The following is a 24627-nucleotide window of genomic DNA, read 5'->3' as shown; positions in this document are numbered from 1 at the left end:
TGTCCTGACTCACCAGGCAGGATTTAAGTGGAAAACTGAGAACTTTGGTACATAAGAGTATGGCAGCCATCCTCTGAAATGGGGTTTTAGCATACATCTTTCAGGTTTTGTTAGCATGTAACTTCATGGCACTTGTGTGCATTGGGCCCTTTTTGCTGTGGCTCTTGTACACTGAGAACTCTCCCCAGTAATGTGTCAGCCAAATGATAGCACACTTCACTTTTTGTTTGGAACAATTAAATTTTAGTATAGATGCTCTCAATTAACATAGTTCAAACTGGTGTTATTGTAACTGTGATGATATGTACCACTACCTTGTGTGCTAAGGATATTAAGGCAAGCACTTAATACTGGTAGGGTAGTAAATATGCTGTGTGAGCTAATAAAAGGCTCCCATGAAGAAATGGAACCCTATTGCTGACTACTTTACAGGTGAAAGCTTGCAGTCTGATTCCACCTCCAGGCACTGGGTGGTAGGAAGGCACATTTTCTCCAAGGACCAGAGCATGCAATGCTGCCAAACCAGCAGTCCCAGGCGTCCTTCAGGGAATGTTTCCTTCAGCTGAGCAAGATTGCAAGCTGTGGTGTGGAGGAGTAGCTGCTTTATTTTGGCTGAGAAGCTGCTGAAGATACTGGTGCTGATTCTCTACTGCCTGAAACCTTTTGCTATTTATACCTGGGTAAAGTGAATGCCGAGCGAGCATAAAATACCACTACACTGGTGCTAAAGGAGCTGTTATCCACTTTGCCCAAATATAAATGACTATGCAAAGGGTGAAGCAAGTTCAAGGTCTCTCTTTTTGTTGTGACATTGCCCTTAGATCCTGCTGCTCATTGATGACAGTGTGAATAGAACGGGGCTGAATCTTCTGTAGGTTTGAGCTCAAGATGTGCAAACTCAGGTAAGTGAGAGCACTTGTTCCTGGTCCCGCTAGTAGCCAGAGAGAGGCAAAACACGTTTCTTCTTTCCCGTCCCGGAGGCGGCCGAGCAGGGTGGCTGGACAGCAAATCCATGCGTCAGTTCCCTGACAGCCTGTGCCGGGGTGGGGGGGATGAGACACGAGAAGGTCCAGAGGAGGCAGAAATGGGCACTGCGCTCTCCAGCCTCACAGCTGCCGGGCACGAAGGGCCGCCCTGGCGAGGCGGCGGGCGCGGGGGCTCCGGCGCTGCGGCGGGGGCGGGCGGGATGTGGAAGGGAAAGCCGCGCCCGGCGCAGCTGCCGCTGCCAGCCCTCGGCCCCTCGGGCAGCTGCGGCACCCTTCTGCTGGCGGCGGGGCGGCGTTTGTCTTCTGTTCATTTCAGAGCGTCCCCACCCCCAAAAAACCGAAACCAACCCCCAGAGCCATGAATATCAACGCTTTGGTTAATGAAATCTAACAGCTTCATTTTCCCCCCCACACAATATCTGGCCCGTGCAGCCGCAGACGGCAGTGCGCTGACATCCCGTCCGCTGGAAGGACACGGTCCTTGAAATGCTCTGGCACCGCGAGCTGCTGCTTTCAAACTAGAGCAAAGACAGATAAGAATATTGTCAAGGAGAAATTTGGCGTTGCATATTATAAAACCGAATCCTTAAAGAACCTGCGTACTTTTGGCAGTATTTCATATCTCGTAAATAGAACCCATATATATTCATGCGTATTTTAAGCAGAATACAGTGTACTGCAATTTCTGCCATCTAAGCAGATATCTTGGTAGAGTAATTTAAAAACATAGCTGTTTGGTTTTTTTTCGTAGCCAGCACTGCACCAATTAAATAACAAGGCTAGCATTCTGTGTTAGGCATCCTGGCCCAGGGGCTCCCAGGTGTCCGTATACCTGCTTGTCCTAGGGTGGCTGTATGATGCCTTTATCCCCAATCGTCTGCCCTGTTTATGTTGAAGTCTTATTCCAAGAGTGAAAGGAGGAGGGAAGAAGCTTAGGCAATGCAGGAGTTCAGGAGTTGACCCAGCACGGGGTGAGAGCATCAGTGGCTGGCTCTCCCTGAGCAGAACTGTGTGGGGATGGTGTGCTGCAATGCACACTGCTGTGTGAGAGGTTCTTTTAAAAAGCAAGACATGCAACTGGTCTTGAAATACAGGCAGCTAGGAGAATTCTTTATAATACCTAGATAAACCTCTATATGTTTAATTTCTTTATAATTCTGCAAGTCCCCTACTTTTTGCTAGGGATAGGGGGTCATAACCGCATGAACACTTGAACCACTGAACCCCCCACTTAATGGCATTCATTTTATTTAACTTCCAAGTTGTGTATATACAACTATTTGCATCTATATATCCCTCTGTCTAAAAATATCATAAGGTTATAGATTGGAGGCTTACAGCTTCAATTAAGACATGGAGTGAATAATTGCAATTTTAAATCTGCCAGTGACATATATGCAGAATTATTGTTGCATATCATGCTATAGTAACCCTGAATAATTTCAAAATAGAAGCAGAACATTATACTACAATGTCAATCTTTAAAAGTAATCCTATGAACCTGTCTGTATTCTAAACAAAATTTGAAGAATTTACATTTTTGAAAAAACTACAGTCCAGTACCCTGTGCAAATCCATGTAAGTGGAGTCTCTTGCTCATTGACACTTTGCTAAAAAATTCTGAGACTGAAAAGTTTCAGACAGTTGGGAAGCTCAGATCCACACTAGCAGTTACCTCCAGATGGCTGCACTTTCATTTGGTACTAAGCCTTCTAGCCTCTCATCGTTTGCATATTTGGGATGGTGATGTGTACTGTTCCACTTGTTTTTGCCAGAAAATGTACAGGGCATTGTATGATAAGTTTTGACACATTGTATAGCTCAAAGAAGAGGTGAGAAAGAGAGTGTGGGGAGAGAGAAGGGACAAGGGAAAGAGGAGTACAGGAAAAGAAAGGAATAAGAAAATGCAGCAAGAGTAGTTTATGTCAGTGTAATGAATTCAGCCTGACTGGCAAATACAATCTGACTGCAAGTTGTGAATTTCATTGAATTTGATCCAAGAAAGACACAGCTGAGCAATCTGCAGGAAGCAATCTTTTCCTAGAAGTATGCAGCTCCAAACTGTACAAATTCTTCCACTGGTCGTAAAATGTCTGTCTGCCACTGAACCTGTGCAATCAGATACTTTTGAAGAGAAAGTGTTGTACTGAAACAGTCAACTGAAGAATAACAAAAAATATCAGCAAATGTAGAGTTTTGAAAGAAGAAAACCTATATAATTTGAAGTTGGCCAATGAAGCCTTAGTGATAAGGACAGTTAATCATTCTGGTGCAGCTGTTTCCTGACATTTTTGCAAAATGTTGTGGAAAAATTAATGAAGGTTTGTTCAGTAATGGTTTCAAGCTTGGCTAGTGGAAAATATGACAGTATTTCCATCGTCAATTAAGAACAAGCAAGGCCTTTTTTTTTTCCATAGGGGAAGTGGTATGCAGTTTGTACTGCACAGGAAACTGTAGACTTGAGAGCAGCTGTGTGATAGTAACAGGTATGCAGAGATTATGGAGAAGGGCCTGGGCCCTCTTATCACATGTGCTTCAGTGTAGTAGAAGTAGCTCTGTTATATACTGGAAATACGGGATGCTTACACTATCTACCATGTAGGGAATTCCTTCGAGTGTCTGGCTCTGAAAATAAATGCCCGTCTTGTCACTTCAGGAACAAAGCTTGTATTAATAAGGCTTTCATTGCAATTTATTACTGTGACATCAGAAAAGACTAATTCCTTCAGGTGGAGAGACACAGAATTTTTTTGCCCATCTCTGAAATTCAAGTTGCTTGCAATTCAACCTCGGGGTGTCTGGTTGTTGTAGCTGTGCAGCATGCCTTGGTGAGCACATCTGGTTGCTCTGCTGCCTGGATGAGGAGCAGCAGTGCAGCTAGAGGGGAACTCGCTGGCCTCGTGTGCAGTACGGACATGGGCTGTGCGTGCTAACTCAGTGTCACGCGTGTGTATGCGTGTTGCAGATAGCCAAGAAAACATGTGGAAACATGAGCATGGCCAGAGGGTGCATTCCTGTTGCAGATCAGCATAGCTGAAGGTCACTGTAGCAGCTGAGCAGTGGCCTTTGTCCACTCCTTCACCTTGTAGCCCACAGCCCCTGGCAGGCAGCCAGCTGCCGAAAGCCTCCTCCACCCTGGGGCTCCTGCTGCTGCCAATGCTCAACTGTGCTTGAGTTCCTCCAGCCCAACTCAGTTTGGGGTATGCTGGATCCTCTCTGTGCTTGAATAGGCTGTATGGGGCAGAAGGTGATTGGGAAAAAGAAAGTTTCACTCTTGAGAATAAATTACAAAGACCAGTCCTGTACGCCAGTAGAATTAACTTCTTTACTCAAAGGGTTCTAAATTTTATTTTGTGTGAAAAATGCGTTAGTGTGAAATGTCCAGGTCTGGTACAGAAACACTGTAAATCACTGCAAATGTACAGGTGAATGATTTAGGTGCTCAGTACCTTTCTAGTACCTTTCTGGACTGTGAGGTTTTGTACATGCCTGCTTCCTGTAATAGCTTTTTTCTTCCTCTGACTTTCTGAGGTACTTTGAGCCCTACCATAAATATGATTTCTAGCCTGTTTACCTGGTATGATGATTCATGCTAAAGTGGTGGATAGAAGATGCATTATAATGAATGGTTTATGCTTTCCTAATATCATTTTGTAAAGGCAACACTTACTCAATGCTCCTCCTGCAAGTTTAGAAGACCCTTAGCAAGCTTGCTAAAAATGTTTGTCTTGCTCTCTGTAGTGGTAGCTGTAAGGTGTGTAGTTCTTATTGACAGGTTTAAGCCAGTGTAAAACAGTTAATAATGACAGACTTGTATCCATGATTTGTGACTGTTCACATAAGCACATAAAAGTCAGCACCAAGTTCTCTCTCCCTGATGCAGTCCACTATGAGAAGCTTCATTTGAGATTCTCCCAAGCCTGCAATCCCTAGTGCAGGTAAACCTGTTGTTGGAGTCAGTGACAGCTTTACCAGTATCAGAGTTATCAGAGCATTAGAGACAGCTCATATTAGAGCCTCTAGTTATTCTTGATTTGGGACATTAAAAGGTTAATCCTGCAAGCAGCCCATCTGTAACCACATGCATGCTGCCACTGCAGTCAATATACTCTCATGCCCGCAGTGGAACTGCTTGTGTGCTGCAGGGTGTGCTTGGGAGTAAGGGAAAAATGAGGGCTTTGCTTTTGCAGTTTATCTGATGTGGGAAATCTGAGGGTGCTGGGTCAAACATGAGCTGCTTTTAAACTTCTCAGCATGAGGGCTGTGCCTACAGCTACTTAGGAATTTCCCATAAAAACAATTTGTCAATTGAAAGCGGAATTTCCACAAGAACAAGTTTTCCACTGGAAAATTTCCATATTGCTATTTTTATTTTTTTGTTTTCCCATGGAAATCTCCGAATTAAATACTTCCCTTTAAGTCACTTTACTCCATGAAGAAGACCTTTGTTTAGCTGATCTGAGCTAAAATGGTTTCAGCTGCCATTAAGTTGCCTGTTATGTTTTTGCATCTCATTATGAATGGCAGTGCAAAAGTTTTATGGCTTAAGAAGTTCCTGTGGGCAGATCACCTTGACAGTCTTTGTGTCCCACACTGGGTTGTAGTCACTTGTGTGAAAAAGTCTACTCACTACTGAAAAAAACAATGTCAAAGTGAAACAAATTCTAAAATAGAGACCCCAAACCCTGGGAAACCAGAGGAGCCTTGTTAATTTGTGAGCTTATGTCTTTGCTGTTTAAACTCAGTTTCCCAAAATTTTGAGTATATTATACTGGTTATTTTAAATGTCTGTGGGTGTTGTAAAACTCTTGGACTCCATTTGAGATAAATGGGGAATAAAAAGTATGTTTAAGTGATGGTAAAATTGACAAGATCACAGAATCAAGATGAAGGACTTGCACTTGTTTTGTTTTAATTCCTGCCCTGGCAGCCCCTACTGAGGGCATCTGGGTAATGGCTGAGACATTACTGGAGGTGACTGGACACGTGGTGCTGAGCATATGGGAAGGGAGAGGAATGCTGCTGATACCAAGGTGTTCATCCTATCATACAGTGACCTCTTATGGATGAACATTAAAAAAGAATGAATACCACTTTTACTTTCTAAACTAACGGTTTGAATAGTACCAATATTTGTAGTAGGTGCTGTGTTCTCCTTATGTTACAGTGTCTTCAGATTTCTGTGAGTCTTTTTCTTTGTCTTGCTGTCTCTCATCTGTTCTTCATTCTGTTCTCATTGACACATGGAGCAAGTTCTAGTCACAGCACTAAAACTTTGGTTATATTGCATGGCAACCGGCTGGCGGTTTTGGTGATCGTGACTGGTGGCATGCACAGAGTACTAGCCCCTGTTGTCCCCAAGGGAAATGTCCCCCAGGAGGAAATGGGCTGTACCAGAAAGTGCGCTGTGTGACAGCACTGCACCAGAGGAAGCTCGCTATCTACGTGAGGCTGGAGGCAGGTGCAGATTTTTTCACCTGGTGCACACAGGAAGCAACATGGCCGATGTCTGACTCTCCTTTAGGCAGCCTTCCCTGTGCGTCTCAGAAGGGCATGGGAGTTGTGGTTAAATATTACAGTCTAACCTTTTACTTGCTCATAGACTGAACAGGAGCTAAGTAACTTTAAGCCATTAGGTCCATTTTAGGTATCTCTTCCACTGGATGAAGGGCAGTTGACTCTCAATCATATCTTCCAAATGAAGGACTCGGAGTGGAATCCTGGGCTCCCTTTACCTACAGAAAAGCATGGTGCCAGCACACATCTAAAGCATCCTCCTCTGTCCCTTTTTCTGCCCTCTCATAGGATTCTCTCGTGTTCCCATTCCCCCTTACTCTGTCACTGGTTTGTTTTGACCCTCATAATTTTTGCTGGGTAGCCTGAATTAGATTTCTGAATGCTGACTGTTGAATCTGAAGCATCTTCCTTCTTGGAGGGTAGGATTGACAGCTTATAGAAAACTTGTTTGACTGAGAAATCAGGAAGGGTTTTTGAGAGCTGCCTTGAACATTTATCCTGCCAGCATCCCCGTTCTTACCAGATGATGCTGGGAACCCTCCCAGCCCCAAACCCTTCTGCGTCCCCACTGCTTTGCTTCCCCAGTGGTGCTGAAGACAAGGTGATAGTTATGAATAGAATAGAATGAATGACATAAGGACTGGTTATTAATTCTTTATTTAAATATGCCAACAGTTGCCTTTAGGCAATACCAGCATTCAAGGAAACATCAAATAGGCCTTCTGTGCTAACAGCAAAGACCTCATTGTACCAAAAAGCTGAACACAGTTTCAAAGAACACAATATATCTTCATCATTTCCACCTGTGTGTTGTTCTTTGGGAAAAACAATAAAGTCCACCTCACTTGTAGTCCCCTATACTAAAATGGAAGGTTTTCTTCAAGTATAATTGAAACTGGAGTTTTCATTCACCTGTTAGAATTTGAAGACTAAGTAAAGGAATAATCACAGCAATTATTCACACTGTTTGGCAAGGAAAGAAACAACTGGCAAAACCTGCATTTGTGACAATCAGTTGTATTTCACAGATGCATTGCAAAGGCCTTGGTTCTAAATATACGATAGGCAGAAATTGTTCTGTTTAGTGTGTCCTAAAATTATCCAGCGCAGAAATACTTTAAGGAAGTATAAAAATGAATTCTGAATTTCTCAAAAGGCAGCTTAAAGAGGAAGGCATGCTGATGTGGAAGTATTGAATAAATGCCATCTTGATAACAATTTTACCAAATGTAGGGAAGAGTCATACACGTCATGTCCTTGTTATAAGATTCATGGAGAAAATGCTCCCACTCAGATAGAAATTCACTGTAAACAGCTCTCTTGATGTTAGAGTAGATGTACTTTTGAAGATGCAGTGACTCTTAGAAGGAAAAGAGCATGTTGTGCAATAATCTGACCTTACGTTGCATAGACACTTCCAGTTTTGGAATGTGAAATGTCTGAAACTGGGAGTGGGTGGACAAGAGGTGGAGCCAGTCAGGAGCCTGGGTGGCTGCGTTTCTGAGAAACTCTCTTCTGCTGGTGAGTACTGCTAATGCACCAAGCGCACGCCTAAAGCCCTGAATAGTGCTAACTTGAACCACTAAACAATATCAAGTTTCAAATGGACATGGAGCTATAGGGTGATATTTTGGAAGTTAATTGTATAAAACCTCATTGAAAACAAGGCTGAGTTCTTTCAGACCTCAAACCACAGCCTCCCAAAATGCGTCAGAGACTCTAGATGCTGCAGCGAGGTCAGTTTCCCTCCCCCTCCCCACCTGTGAGTCAGGACAATTCTATTATTGGAAGTTTTTATTGGAGGCTCTCAATGGAGAGGTAGACAACATGCAGATGGTGAGGACACAGTGGGACAGAGTTTGGATTCTGTGCCTACTTAAGTGGTGACCAACAGGCGACCAACAGGTCAGAAGAGCATTTTTTCTGGAGAACAGTGGGATACTAAGGAAAGAATAGTATTTGAGCAAGAGGTAGGTTTGACTGATTTCACCTTCTCTCTAATTAAAACCTGGACCTGGATTCAGAGTCCACTCAAGCTGGCATTGTATCAATTTCTCAAGGAGGACAAAGGCTAAGTCTCTTGTAGGCTTAATGCCCTCAGTGCTTGTCCTCAGTTCCTTCCGTATCTACTTCAGCTGAAAATCACAGAAAAATAATTTTAGAGCAGCTCTTTTCACTGTAGAAAGAAAAAGAAAACCAAGGAGGAAACAGAATGTATTTGACAGGTGGGAATTTCAGAGGTGTTATCTTGATTTTCAGTCAAGGCAGATACTTTTTTTTAAATAGAAACTTCCTGTGGGGTAGTCATCCATTTACTCTTTCCTTTTCTATAAATCCAGACCTGCTTATGGGTGGATCAACACCACTGGGACTTAAAAATAGCTGTGAGCAATTCTGCCCCGTTTATATTAGTATGCCTATAACTTTTTCCTTGTTGTTTGTTATTGCTGTTATTACCTGGACTGCTCTAGCAGAGTGTTAGCACAGATTAAATTCTTGCAACAAACAGTATTTTGACAACTTGGAGCTGTGGTTTTAGATGTGCTCTTCTTTTAATGCTACCAGATGCTCTGTGCTTCCTGGACTCACTGCTAGTGCAGAAGTAGTCTCTTACAACAGTCTGTGATTAAAAGGATACCTCTAGAAATAATTTACTCTATGAGGACTTCTGTTATTTCTATGTGAAATTGCTAGCAGCAGGTAAGAGATCCTGGAAACCAGCTATAGTTATTTAATTCATAACCTGTCAGAAAATGTTTTGGTTTCAACTCCCAATGAGCACCTTGAGTGAAAAGCAGAGCATGCAAAGGGCTGACCTACCTGAGCTGTCAGCACAATGGGTAGCTCTGCATTTGAGTGATTTTCCTGAAAGCACCCCATGTGGAGTTTTTTAGCTTTATTGAAGGCTTGTGTTCTACTGGTTTGATCCACTTTTCAATTCATTGGTGGAATATTTCTATTAATTTTCCCACAAGCTGATGCAGACTGCATAAAAAGAGGAAAAAAAGTAAAGATTCAGATTTGAATCCATGGGTGGTGCATTTTATAAGCAACTTCATCAATGCTTTGTTCCTAGAGATGTAAACAACCTTTTCTTTAAAAAATGAAAAACAACTGGATGCACCTCTGGTGTCCCTCTGACTGCCAAGCATTCATTAGTAAACACTCAGGAAAATGGACCTCTTTATGCAGATGTGTCTGAGCCTGTATGTGGACCTATTCACATGTGGAGTTTGAATTGGAGAAAATAAGGGGCTCTTGATAGACTTACTGAGGCAGTTATCTGCCTGAGATTATGTTTGTGCTTTTCATTCAGAAAGTTTTAAGTCTAAAGATGGTTGTGATGGAAAAAGAGCTACCTAAACCATAAAGCAAGGCCTTGGTTTATCTGAGCCTTATGATGAGGAGGGGGTGGACAGGCAAACTTAAGCAGAGCAATGTGGTCTCCCAGAAGGGGTGTAGAACTGTCCCAGGCAGAGAATGCTCCTGGACATTTTAATGGCACTAGCTGCCACATTCCCCTTTAGTGTGATTCAGAAAATTATTTCCCTGTCGTACAAGATGGAAGTAAGCTTCCTTTGTCTGCCTGGTTGCCTGCTGTCCAAAACTGCTCTGACCAGTCAGCAGGAAAAGTGAGTGCCTTTGACCTGCACTGGCCTTTTTCTGGCCTTCTTCTGCCCTTTGCTCTTTTTGGCAAGGTCCTGTTGCAATCAGACCTCATTATAGCAGCCTAAGTGCCAGCATCTTCCAGCTGTCATGTGAAACTGCAATTTGGTTCACATAAGTTCTGTTCTTTCTCTAAGCAGAATATAAAAGTTCATATCCTATCTTATGATTAGATTTGACATCCTTGTGCAGATCAAGGAGAAAAATTAATTGTTACCCTGAAGAAAGTTGTGAAGAAAAATATCAGAGTGATGGCTTTTTGCTTTTAAGTTTTGCTGATCAGAAATCAGAGGCTGAATTTTGGATCAAACATCCGTAGCGATTTTGCAATCAAATGCTCCCAGCTTGTGAAGATGCAAACAGCAGCTCCTCCAGCTTGCTCTAATGAACCAGCAGCTCTTTGTTGATGCTAGCAAAGCAATTAGGCTCCCTGTTACGCAGTTGCATCTGAGCAATTTGGTTTATTTTACTCAAGGAGACCTCACCAATCCACAATTAAAGTGACATTTTCATCTCTCACTTAGGGGTTGAGAAAACGCTTTTGAAGGTCTTTGTTCCTCTGATGAGCTTGGGAGAGGAACAAAATCAAACAAGGTTTCTTTGTGGAAGGAGTTGGGTCGTGACTGAGACAGTTGGTTCCTTCATTACAGCAAACACGTAGGTGGCCTTTCTCATGTTTTTAGATCCAAGAGAGGAGCTCTGACTTGACTGACATCTTTGAGGGGAGTGGAGTCAATCCTTTGCAGAAGGAGGGTCAGGTCAGCTGTACCATATGCAGCACGCACTGACAGTGAGCCCTTTCCTCTCAGCTGCTTTGAAATTATAGTCTCTATCTTTTTGGCATCAGATCCAAGTGGTGAGATGGGCCTGAGTTCGAGCAACTTAAAATGTCTGTAAGTTTTTGCACCTGTTTGATTGTGGTATTTATAGCTCATTTTTACTGGTGCTTTCTTTTCAGTGTAGCAGTTGCCAGCAGACTTCCTTGCTGGTACTGGTTCCACTCTCAAGGAAAGACTGGATGTAATTTGGAGGATCATTAGGGTGAGATCAGCTCTTGAAACCTGAGTCAAGTTAATGATGAAACCTGAGTTTTGTTAATAATACATTGTAATTATTACTCCCAGCAGGGCAGATACCTCATATTTCTCATCTTTTTAGCTTGAGGATCCTAGTTACTGTGATCTTGCTTGGGTCTACAAGAGGAAGATACCTGGTCTGCACCTCCAGATTTCCACTTGAGCTTTCCCAGGCAGAGCAATGTCTCTGCAGATGTCAGTGCGTTACAAGCTGGGGTGCAGAGGAGGATACATGATCAAGAGATGAAACAGAAAACATTAATAATAAAGGACACCTAATTGGACATGCCCTTTTGCCCAGCAACAAGGACATATGTCACTGTACAGAAGGCACTAAGTTCGTGGCAACCTGCTCCCACCTCCTACAGGTCTTCTTAAGGACAAAATTGCATTATGAGCTGAGCCACTTGCCTGCTGCAATTGCCAATAAAGCATTAATCCTAACCCTTTGTAGACTGCATCTATGCTTGCACCTCTGAGATGCTGGGCCAGATTGGAGAGGTGACATAAATCATGGTGTGCCTTACATGTTGGTGAGTGGGAGGGGAGTGCACACTGGGGAAAACGATACTGTGCAGGGGCGGGAGGGAGAAGGCTGTGGCAGGAAAAGCAACCTGCAGCAGGATGTAGGATGATGTGAGATAGTGCAGACTCTTTTTACTTAATGCCGTATTTCCTTACTGCCTCCCGTAGCTCCTGTTGCAGCCTCCCCTGCTGTCCTGTGCTGGTGCCCACTGCCTCCATTTGCCTATGGTGGAGTGGTGTGCTTTAACCAACTGTAGGCTTTCATTTTGTGGGAAATGCCATTGTGGAACTGCTGTCCCATTTGAAGTGCAGGGCACCACTATATCCAGCCTCCCATCCCACCTGTGCCATCTGTTTGTGAAGGTATGAGTTAGGGACTTTAGGACAAGGGGAAATGCCCTTAAGTTGCACCAGGGGAGGTTTAGTTTGGGAATTAGGAAAACTTTCTTCATAGCACCTGAACAGGCTGCTCAGGGAAGTGGTGGAGTCACCATTCCTGGAAGTATTTACAGTCTTGTGCATGTGGCACTTAAGGACATGGTTTAGTGGTGGATTTAACAGTCCACCACTATTGAGTTAATGGCTGGGCTCAGTGATATTAACGGTCTTTTCCAATCTAAATTATTCCATGATTCTACATTTGGGACAAGAAGGTCCCAACACCCATAGTTTAAACACTGGCCAAAGGAGAAAGCCTATGTCAGGAACTTACCAAAAAAGAAGATTTCATTCCCCAATTTTGGGATTTCAGTCTATTCTACAGAATTTTAGAAAATACAATGTAATAGTAAATGTTATGTTTCCTTAAGTGTAGAGTGAAGATGATTTTTCATTTTTCTGATACACTTTTCTGTGGTTTTCTTAGTTTAATATTCTCCTTTGTACATTTCTTTAAATAGGTGCAATCTTAAAAAGATAGGTAATATATTATTGTTGCTTAGACAGTTCCAAATCTGAGTGGGAAGATACGCTGAGGCTGTGATCACTGTATTTTTAACTTTATAACTTAAGATCCCCAAAGTGGTTGAGGGTATATGGTCCTGTTTCCTATTAACTTTATGGAAATATATTGCCAGAATATGGTCTTCAGTATTTAAGCCTACTAATAATTATTTTTACATCCATATTTCCTCTAATATAAGAACATCTATTCTTCATTTAAGATGAAAATTAAATTGTCTGAAGAATAGTATCATCAACTGATTTGCCTTATATCATCATGTTTATCTATTCTAGTAAAAAAATCAGTGATTATTAAATTTACTGCTAAGGCAAAGAATGAAAAGACAAAACTATGATGCTGCACAAAGAGTGCTCTTGCATCAATGGGAATTAATAACAGCATATAAAGACAAGAACATGGTCTCAATTTCCCACTGTAGTTAATGTTAAAAATTTAATCTTATTAACTTCAATTACTTTTTGTTTAATGTTAAAATCAGAGGAAAATAAAAAATTTAATTTCAGAATAACCATTTGGATTGAATCTTGCATGTGAAGTTGGCAATATGTTACAGTGGGCTTTTTTCCCTGTTGTAAATGAGAGATAAAGTCTGGTAAAAACCTGTGTGTTTTTGTTTAGCCCAGCAGAAGTGATGGGCGGTATTTGGAGGCAGACAGGAAGGCTGCATAATAATGAAACAAAGCCCTCTTGTGTGTGTCAGCCAAACGAGTCATGATATCAAATAGAAAAAGCAAAATTGTGGGAGACACCATTTCCTTGCCCAGCTTATGCAGAGCACCAGTCAGCATTAGGAATCTGGCATGAGTGTGGCTTCCAGTAGTGGTATCCCAGTCACAGGCTTTAAATAGTTGCAGATGTTCTGAAGGGGACTGGGGGGACCATCCCTACCTTCCTTTTGGGAAGCAGGGAGCGAAGCGCATGGCTTGTGGGAGCACAGAGTTTGCCTAGAAGGAGACTTGGTTGAACATCTCTGAACACCTCAGCCGAGTGTAGCTGTGGCTTGTCCTATTGCAGTCAAAGCACGGGAGGCTCAGGGCTCCTGTCAGGAGGAGCAGTGGGATGGTCCGTGTGGCAGCCCAAGCAGGGCTGGCTGGCACCAGCAGCTGGCCAAGCCCTCCTGTTCTTGGCCAAGGGGTGACCTTTGGCTGCAGCCTGAAACAGCAGTAACTGATGTCTCCCTTCCTGGCAGGTCCTTCGTGCCAGGGAGGGGCTGTGCACCAGGCTGGGACAGGTGTGGCAGGACCGGGCTGTGAGAGAGCCACTGTGCCCCACTGCTGCTGGCTGGGCACAGCCACGGGCCAGGGCGTGGGACCTGCTCCCTGCCTTCTCCTCCTGCTGCTCCCTGGAGTTTGTTGGTTCAGCTCTGGTTTTGCCTCTGAATCTATGATGGGTTGCTTATTGGGATGTCTTAATAGAAAGCTTCCGACTATTTGTTATGGGAAGTCAGGATGCAAAAACCACATGGAAGATCAGCCTGGTCTTCTCACCTTTACTCTTGTTATAATGTCAGTGAAAAGGGCATGATTTCAAAATCTGACTTTTACCCCCCTTGTGTTCTCAAGTTTCTCAATTTAGAAACAGGAAGCTGTTTTGCATAAAGGTAAGATTGGGTTTTTAGCAAGAAAAGTTGATGTTAGACAGACTAAATATACCCACACAGTCATACTCAGTGGGTAGTCCTGGCTATTTTTAGGCTTTATTTGTGCCTCTCTTTATTTGTTTTTTTTTTAGTGACACCTCCACTGTACCTTCAGCTCGTAGAGAGGCACCACTTCCTGCCCTGGTATGAAACTGGCAATTACAGCCAGCCTTGTCAGGTGTCATTTATCAGGCATTGCAGAGGGCTGGTTTCAGCAAAGGAAGAACAAAGCTTAATAAAAAGGGAGAGAGGCAGAAACATTCTCTTAATAATTTGCCCTTTGCAACAGCAGACCCTTATCAGATCACCCACGCTCATCTGGCTGCTGACGCTGTACTTGCTTCATTAGTACGAGCTATTTTTACACCTTTTGTGACTTTTGAGGAACCGAGTGGGCCTGCTGGCTTGTAGTGATTCACCGTCTCCAGGCGAACAGGGTGTCCTCAAACCCTGTCGGTGGGGGGGAAGGGAGAAGTAGGAGGAAGAGTTCAATTGAATAAGCAAGTCAATTAAGTGGATTATTTATCTTAGGTGGTCTGAGTGATAACACATTGCAATGTGGTCTTAAGGAAAATAGCCCTATATGTTTTTGGTTGGCAGTGCAACATTTCAGATTGTTAGGAGCTATCCTAAGGAACATTCAGGAATAATTAGTTTAAGTCTAGCTTACCAAACATGCATGCTTGCACATATACTCTGTGTGATCATTTCCCTGTCTATAAAGGGAATGTTGAGGTCTAGACATGGGGATGTTTGGGACTTGAACTTGATCTTTAAAGGTCTCTTCCAACTCACAACATTGGGTTGTGTGTTGGTGATGCTTTTTTTGTTTGTTGTGTACAAGTGTCGTTGATGTATCGCAAGCACCTAAGGTACTTTTAGGCCAGACTGTTAGGTGATTTCTCTTCCACTTCTGATAATGAAAAGAAAAACTAAACTTGATGGAATGAGCTAGGCAGGGTGCAGGAGAAGGAAAACCCTGTATGAAGTTGTCTGGAGTTTTTTAAAGCTGAGCAACAGTTGCTATCTCTTTTGATGGATCTTAAGAGAGAGTGTCCTCTTAGAGCCTCTTGGGCTCTTGCCTGGTGGCTGAAACTAGGATTCTTTGCTGCCCTTATTTTAGCTTCTCAGGTTCAGGAGTACTTTGGTGTTCAATGGTTTCATATGGCAGATTTCCTTGGAATAGTCTCAAAAGTTAGTGGTATGTGGGGACACGTATATGAAATTTTAAGGTGCTGTGGTGATGCACCCTGATCTAACCTTGTCTGGTGAAAAGTCATCATGAAATCTGAACAGTGTCTTTCCTGAAAAATGTTTTGGGTTTTATTATGTTGTGCTTGTTGAGATCTGTAACTTAGCTGTCAGCTTGGTCTGTGCCTTAAATAGCAACAGCTTTATAATAACCAAAGTTTTAAATGCAGTTTCAGGCATTTTGGTAGACATTAATCTCTTCAGAAGTGTTTGCTTGTGAGAGTCACGGTAATGTTAATAAACACAGTTGATTTGTGTTTTGTAGAAAGAAGCTTAAGTGCAAAGAGTGAAATTTCATGTATAACTACAAAATGCAGCAAAAAGTATATACGTATTTTGCTGAATTTTCAAGAGGTGTTCTGATAAAACTGAATGTTATGCATACTGACTTTCAGTGCTTCATACAGTAAAAAAGAACAAAGTACTGTAAAATATGACCAGAATAATTGTAAGGAGTTCTTTTTTATTATTCTTTTCCTCTGTTGGCCATCCTGAGGGTTGTAAAGAAAGCAGCATTCTTAAATATGCAGTCTAATTAATGTATCCTCCATTACCACTATAGTGATTGGAATCTTTAGGCAATGCTCAGTGACTGGATTTGCTACACCAAAATGCCTGTATTGAGTCATTAGTCAAATGAAACATTTTGGCTGCTGAGTAGTGACTGTTGTGACATCTATGCGATATTTAGGATTTGAGGCTTAATAGCCGATCTCAGCTGAACTCTTACAAAGTGTTCAGGATGGAATGAAATAAAACTGCTGTGAAGACCCATTCTACTTTGGTGGCAAAAAGTGAAAAAAAAAATAGTAAGAACATACTGTTGATGTTTAGCCTGTGTCTGATTTTGTTTTGACATGTAATGACCACAGAGCTTAGTAAACGACAGGTTTTAAAATAAGCTTGTATAATAATTGGTGTGGGTGAAAAACAAATGCAAGCTCAGGTACTATAAATGTCTTCATATGTAATTCTTCCCAGGGTGAGAGTTTCAGTCTGAGGCAGTGCATTTGCTCATTCAAAAAGGTGTTTGAAAGATACTAATATTTTCATGTGAAATGAAAGTGGTTTCTTCTGACATGGTGTGAAAGGAGGCATGACTGTTCACAAAATCTGCCATGGTTGCATAATTAGGATTGTGTAACTTTTTAACTTAAAAAACCTCACTTCCCAGAAAATTCAGTTATATTTTCCTTCTGAGGTGAAAATGCTAGGCAAAGGCCTGATATTTGCCTAGTATTTCCTTTTGGCATGAGAAGAATAATTACTTTGTACCTAAAAATGTTGCAATATTTACTCAAATTTTGATCTTTTTTTTTTTCCTGGGAAAACTTGGGGGAAAGCTGTACCATAGATTTACCAGCACATCTGTGTTCTCCCTGGTGGCTGCCTGTCTGCAGTTCTTGTGTGAAAATGATGAGGCATTTCAGCCTTTGCATGTCTTTCAGTTAGGAAAATTCTTATATCTGACAACTTTAACAGTTTGAACTCTCCAGTGAAAATGTTCTTACCCTTCCTACTGTAGGTGATGTTTTATAAGTTTGTAAATTACTACAAACCACATCCACATGGGAATCTTGCTCTTTGCATACACTTTGTCCTTCCAAAGTGCTGCTGAATTAATAGTTTACCTAATCTGTCCTTTATTAGGTGTGCAATTTCCCTTTCCGATTAACACGTTCCTTTGTGTTGAATTGAGAAAAAAAATCCTTTAATCTCAGTAATTTTCACCAGTTCTTCCAAATGCAAGGCTTCCGTTGCAATCCCAGTGGCATCACATAGCATCATTGGTTAGTGTCTGAGCTTTTGCTTTGCTGAAGTTTTTAGCCCTTTTTTGGGCAGGGCCAAAGCTCCATTTCTTTTCTACATGGCGAAAAGTAATTCTACAAATGGTGATTAGAAACTATTTGACACTTCTGTGGTTTGGTACAGTATCCTTGTGTTTAACTGCTGTGGCTCAGGAGAAAGTGAGATAAAGTTGAGTTTCTGCTGACAGAGAGTGGTCCAAGAATTAAGAGCTCATTTGTATCTCAGCACTGTTTTGGATACTTCTGTACATTGTTAATGTGTGTTTAGTAAATACTATTGCTTACTACTTAATTCACCCTTGAGAGACACTCATTCTTCTGCAGATAGCACCAAGAGGATTAGGCATCATATAAGCCTTGTTTCAGCCATCAAAATGGTGCTTAAAGAGGACCTTGGTGGGCAAGGAACAGTCAGTTTCTGACTGTTCCTTGCATGGGAGCTGTTCTCACTCTTATAAGTCACCGTGTACTACAGTTCAAAAGAAGATGGGGAGTGGGCAGGGCAAAACAATTGTGGTATTTTCATTGCCTTCTGAAATTTCAATAATCCTGGAAGTACTGTGCGTCAGTTCTGCTGTTGCTCTGCCATTACATGTTAAGGTCCACATGGGAAATTACGGGCATTTTATTAAACTGTTTTCATTTTTTAACTTGTTCCCCAAGGAAATAAGTACCAGTTTGAAACAATTAGCAGTTTATATAGTTCTCTTGTTTAGTTTTGTATCTGAATAATCCAAATCCTTTCCTTTTGTATAGAGACAGATTCAGGACGTCCATGTCAGAAGGCAGTCAGAACAGGTAGATTTTGTGTTATCCAACATGCTCTGTCAGACTCTTGAAGTTCACAGCAAGATTAGGCAACCAGAAACAAAATATTTACTTGATCCATTAAAAGCAGTGAGATCAGAGGGATCAATTAACTGCTAATTGGTTGACAAGATTGTTTGACTTGTTGGCTGTTTTGGCATCTCTTTGATAGCAGGGTTTTGTTCAGTTCAAGGAGAAGAATTGAGATTTGTTTTCAAATTCCTACCTATAAAGGAAGCATTTAAGATTAATTTGACTCCTGCATAGTTTTTTCTCTTTTTTTTTTTCCTTTTAATACTCATCCTGTGGAAATAAGTGCTCAACCTTTTTTTATACATTTTTTTTCCATCTGATAGTAATGTGTACATTGTGTATGGTGCTGAAAAAGGAAATAGTGATATACTTCTAAGTGAGAAATCCTTGTCATTATAGTTAAAAGGTCATTGTTAAAGTATTTCTGCTCTGGACTTCCTATATGGCTTCTTAAAATACACTCCATTTGAAGTTAAAGATTTTTGTTGGTACTGTTTTTCTACAGAGAGCAACAGTTTAAAATTATGTTTGAGATACTTAACATAGCAAAAACTGAGTGTTTTGCTGCAGTTGTACTCAAAGCATTTATGATACAAACCAGCATGTCATAATGAAAATCACCTATGTTTTCTTACTACTGTGTAATTGAACATTTCTTGCAATATATGTTACAATTCTCTCTGTAGACATCTTAGAGGTGTTGGATTAGTTTATTTTCACCTTGTGGCAAATAACTTCAGGTATTTCATATATAGGATGTAAAAGCCTAAACCTAAGTGGTCTGATTCTGTTTGTTTTTGTGAGGAATAAATCTGGAATGATGTCCTTGGATTTGCAACTCATTGCTTCAGATTCGTACCAGGTTAATGTAGAAACAGAGTTTGCCTTCCTTCTTGTTGGAATAATTTGTCTCCTTTCAGTCTCTCTGAGTCAAATCTTGTAATGAGAGGCTCTTGTTTCATAACTGATTTTTTTCTTAGTGTGTGCCTGACCTCTGACTCAGTAGGGTCACATTCAGAGTCTAGGTCTTCATCACAGCAAGTACACATAGACATTTATATGAAATGTCTGAACAGATCTAAGATCCTACAGTTCAGGTTATCAGGTGTTAGGGTACAACAGATTAGATTACTTGATTGTTTTCTTAGTTGGTGTCAATGTGCTTTTAAAGTATGTTCTTCAACATACTTTCATAATGGTCTCAGGTAATATTTTGAATTATATGAAATAATTAAGATTAAGGTGAATTTGGTAAAAGCATAAAATTAATTAAATATTCAGTACTACTACAGTTGTCTAAAATGTGTTAGATGCCAATTCTCAATGGCTGAGATTCTAGAACAGTTCTCAAAGTATAAGCCACAGTTCAAGCACTGAAATAATAATTGCACAAATCAAAATGCCAGGTTTTTCACCACTTCTAGTTTGACACACACAGAATCTGTCCCTTGAAACCAGCAACTACCAGGGACACAAATGTGCCCTCATGAAGACAAAAGCCTGAAGTTGTTGTTTGGTCACCATGAGGTTGCAGTCTGCCCTGGATGTATCTGTAACTGGATCCTCTCAGTGAGTCCCCTCAGTTCCTGGCTTCTTGGGGAATCCTTGTGAGCACAATATAGCAATGGAGAACAGATCCTGCCCTGTAGCTTGTCCTCAAGTAATCTCAGTACAGTTTGTTAGATCATTGTGTACTGCGTGCACTTGCTGAGCAATGTTTGGGTTTGTATTGGATGGTACTTTTAAATGACATTTTAAAAAGTATATTGTAATAATTAGTTCAGCTGCCCAAATTAAAAAAAAAAAGGCATCAAAAAACTACCCCAAAAAAAAACCACCCCAAAAAACCTGAAAATCCAACCAAACCCATAAGTATGAATCTAAATATTTCAGGGTTCTTCAAAACTGTGGTTCTCTGGCTGATTTTGGAGAATGGCAATACATTCAATAAAGCACTGAAATCCAGAGGGCAGGCAGAACATCTGGGGTGGAATTAAATTAACAATTTAGAGTAATACCTTCAAATCTGAAGAGGTAACAACAGCAGTTATAACATAGAAAGTGGTAGATTAAAATAAATACATCTAACCTGTTTTAAAAGAGCTGCCTTCTTTGATTCGCATGTGCAAAATGATGTCTTACTCCTCTTGCTCCTGCCAAACTGGAGCAAAAGCACAAGCATGCTCCCATTCCCCAGTAATTCAGACTTTGCCAAGTGTCAGTTGGTCATCTTTTTTTCATTTCTGTAAAATGCCAAAACTATACACCCCAAGGACTGCATTCTTTTTGTTATGTTGCTGCATAACCTCCTCAGCCCATGAATGAATATATGACCTTGGAAAGAAGGATGAACAAATGCTTATCTGTCTTCATACCAGTTAAATCCTTCAGTTCAGAGGTGCACACTGGATGCTGGTTGAGAGGTCTTCTTCAGACTTAGCCCACCTATGACTTTGCCTTTGCAGAAGAAACTATAAATCCATGTTTTACTAGGGATCTCAGTTTTTTTTTAATTTTTCACTGGGATATCAACACCAAGCAGTTATTTGGCGAATCTCATTAGTAGGTCAGAAGGAAGCATGTAGGACAGCAAGCTGAAAGTATGCTGCCTTTCTTCCTGAAAGGCCTAGGCAATTTTCTTCTCAGTTGCAGGTGGGGATGAGTTCAGAGGTGGCCTCTCTTGTAAGGCTGCTGGGCTTATCCGAGACATAAACTAGACTTGCCTAATAAGAGTCTTGGCAGAGGTCTGTGCATGAATGTAAGGATTTCATAGGAGCCACTGCAGTTTGTCTGTGCTAACACTTGCCCTATAGAACACAAATTCTTCAGGGGCCAGTTACTGTGGTTTTAAGCCAGCTTTGTGCGGGCAGAGCTGGACAGAAAAGATTTAAAACAAGGCTGGATCTGACCCTTAGTCCTTACGCTAGAGTCAATATTTATTCTGTATGGTGCACTCAGGATTTAGCCTGGAAGACATAAGCTTCCAATTTGTTCACTTGCAAGAGCTGTAATATGAGCTACAAATTGAGAAGCAGTAAAAGTAATATCTTGCCAAATTTTATTTTAAAGCTGTTGAGTGTAACCATTTTAATGGTCTGGAAAAAAAAGAGAAAAAAAAAAAAAGAAGAAATAATCTTGGAACTCTGCAGTCAATCAGATATACATCCCCTGCATATAGCTCATAAAGGCACTCTCATTAAAAAAGGAGCAATAGGATAATGTTCCTTTCTAGAAAGTTTTCAAAGTCTTGATTTAGTAGGTGCATCTGACATAAATACAGCTCCTGCTTTCCAAGTAATCTTCTCATGTTCAAAGTTTTCATAGAAGTGAAATGTCCTGTTTTGAAGCAGGCAGATAGCACAGCTAATGTGACTAGGGGAGCTGGCTCTTGGGTCACATTCCTGCCAGGAAACCTTGCTTGGCCACCAACCAGGAAGGACTTTGCAGCTCCTGTCAAACAATGTGGTCCGTGCAACTCCCATACGGCTTCTAATCTGGGTAGGTGGGCTCTCACTCACTCCAGCAGAGCTGAGCCGTGCCAAAGGTATTAAAAAAATTGTGCCCTTTTATCATCCTTAGTTCCTTGGTTTTAAATAGGTAGTACTTGAAATATAATGAGTTTCTGCCTATCGAATAGTATGTATTTGATGAAAAGCAATATTTAAAAGTGTATTTACAATTTTTCCTAAAGGAGAAACATTAATCACTTGGAAAACATTGAAGTATTTTGTTGGTTTAAGCTAGGCTGTGGATGCAGCCAGATGAGATAGAGTTTTGACTGGATAAAACAGACACAATGCCAACTAGCTTTGCAGTATCTTACATTTCTCCAGTTAGGCCAGTCTCCCATTAGGGAGGGGAAAAAAGAACAAGAGAAGTAATATTAAAGCCATCTTTGACACAGGATGGATGGCAGCTCAAACCAAACCAGAAATTATTATGTTCATTCTGGAAAGGGATTTATTTTTCCCAGGAGAGTGGCTCTTGCCATACTTAAACCATCAATAATCCCTGTAATTAGTCTCTACCTGTTTCATTGTGGAGGTTGAAAAACTGTATAGAATGTTCTGAAGTTGCAGGACTGAAGAAGGGCTTTAACTCTGTAACAGAGTTCTCAGTCCAGAACAGAAAAGTTTTGGATATATATTAGCATAATCTTTTGCTGAAATAAAACCATTGCTGTCACATTGATGTGACTGGCAGATTTCTTCTATAAGGGTGCTCTCAGTGAAAGGAGTATGGAAGGAAAGGATTCTCCCATCTTCTAGAAATTTCTCCTTCACCATTTGCAAAATTGCCTAATAAGGAGAAGAGTATTTTTCTTTGAAGATAGAAAATGCCTCTTTGCTCTTTCAGTGAGGAGCATTCACTCTTGTCCCTGTTTCTGTTTTCTCAAGCCACATATTTTCCTTTACATCTGTGCTCATATATTGGCGTCATTAGCGACCTGGGATTCAGTGTAGCTCAGCTGCTGGAACTGCTGGGCCACTTACCTGCCATTTCCTCATGAGCCCCTGCTGAGCCGCTCTGCAGTAACCACTTCTGGTATAATGTAACTCGTGCACAAGTATTTCTTTTTCCGTTTGTACTGACAGTTTTTATTTAAGGAAGTGGATTAGGAAATTAAAAAATATATATATATATACTTGGATTGCATTTTTCTTTTTTTATTTTAGAGAATCAGACAACAGCCTTATTTAAAGAAGTCATTAACACATCAAAGTTAAATGACATTTTTATATAAAACATTCTGGTTTGCATTTGATAACTTGCTGTTATTTTGTACTACAGGGGTTTTCTCTGTAGTTAAAAAAAAATAGTTGACTACACCAACATTCCATCAGTTATTGCTGGCCTAACTACTGATATATTATTTGTACTACTAATGATTAATTCGTAGCAGGTGGCATGGTACTGATTCTATTTGTGTCAAGTTATCAGGCTTTGGTAATGTCCATTTGTTCTTGGAAAGTGTTATTAATTACAAAGAACTAAAAAATACTTTTCAATTTTTGTTGATTTCTTTCCTTTATAGATGTTAATTTTTTATAATTTTTTTATGTTATTCAACGCAAAAAACATGAGTACTCTAGCTTCTTTGTGATAGTTGCTAATTGAGGATCATTACAATAGTCTTTATCCCCTACTCTGAAGCTTATGTTCCAGCTGTTTCTAAAGATCTGTTCTTTAGAGATGCTCTGACTTTTGGCATAAATAAAAACAATAAAGAAATACTGTCATTGTTGCTTTTGTTGTCACCATTGAACATATATCCTTTTTCATGAAACAAAAGCAGAAATCTGTTTTTGAAGAAAGATGTGTTGAAAACGGAAAGGGAGAGTCCTCCTTTCATGCGAGAAATGGTCTTAAGGCAATGAGATGATGCTCAGGCTCCCTCTTCTCTGAGCTGGTCTTTTCAGGAATACAGAGTAGCCTGCAGTGTGGTGAGTCAGAGAGGTGGCAAGTTATGGCAGTCGCAGAAGTCTTTTAACCATGTTTTCTGTAATTTTCTTCTGCAAATTTCTTCTCTGAGAAGGCAGCCGCATATTCTGTAGTCCTATCACACAGGTGTTAACTAATTTGGACATCTGTTCCTGTTTCGCTACATTTTCTTGTCCCTGAGTGATGACACCCTGACCAGGAGTCTATGCTAGCCCCTGAAACATTTAATGAGAGGCCTGGAGTCTAAAAGTATTAGCTGGAGAGAGGCATTGAAAGGGGATTTGCCAAGGGGATTCAGGGATAATCCAGGTTTAACAAAGGCATAGGAATGAAGAGGTACATTGGCAGCTCTCTTTTCACTGATTCAGGAAGGTGAGACTTTATTAGTTTAGACTTGCTGTTATTCATCTACACATTAGAAACCTAAGTCCTTTAAAACTATTTATGCTTATAGTCTTCAGATGTAATTACTCAGACCTCTAAGACACAACATGAAATTTTCTAGTGGACAGGTAAATTAAATTTTCAGAGCTCTACTGTAAATAATAGAAGATTTTCATCATCATCTATACCTAATCAAAAATTTCTTATAATTGTATTTTTTCCCCCACAGGAAATTTGAAGATAGTCATGCCTATTAGATGTTTAGGAAATGCAGGTAATTACTTTATACTGAAAAAAAATTCTGAAGTGCCTATTACCTGTGTGTTTTCCTGCACTTTGCTATTGTTTCTTTAAGCCAAATTAATTTTCTCCACTGTAGGAATGAAAAGTATTCCAGTATGTGTAATACTGGTTTTTTTTACTCATTTCCTTGCTATAGTAAAATAATGGCTGTCTTTATAATTCTCCCTATATTATCCAGAAAATGTCTTGTGTTTGGATAACATCAAAACAGAGAGTGAACATTTTA

The 24627-nt window shown here is 40.7% G+C and overlaps 1 protein-coding gene across 11 annotated transcripts in view; it reads left to right on the top strand.

Moving 5' to 3' along the window:
- HIVEP2 (HIVEP zinc finger 2) overlaps positions 1-24627 on the top strand; it is a 135928-nt gene that overhangs the window by 86074 nt on the left and 25227 nt on the right. For 7 of the 11 annotated variants that reach the window (XM_053939441.1, XM_053939433.1, XM_053939443.1 and 4 more), the window contains one exon: positions 24328-24372. The exons of 2 other annotated variants lie outside the window; for them this stretch is intronic. The gene's annotated coding sequence lies outside the window, so the exon portion shown is untranslated. Of the gene's footprint in view, positions 1-821; positions 907-24327; positions 24373-24627 lie in introns of all 11 variants that reach the window. 2 more of the 11 variants (XM_053939434.1, XM_053939440.1) reach the window with 2 other exon arrangements.

The sequence above is a fragment of the Vidua chalybeata genome, chromosome 3 (assembly GCF_026979565.1).
Source record: "Vidua chalybeata isolate OUT-0048 chromosome 3, bVidCha1 merged haplotype, whole genome shotgun sequence".
Taxonomy (NCBI): domain Eukaryota; kingdom Metazoa; phylum Chordata; class Aves; order Passeriformes; family Viduidae; genus Vidua; species Vidua chalybeata.
Note: the sequence above shows the minus strand (reverse complement) of the source record. Positions and strands in the feature narration are given on the sequence as shown.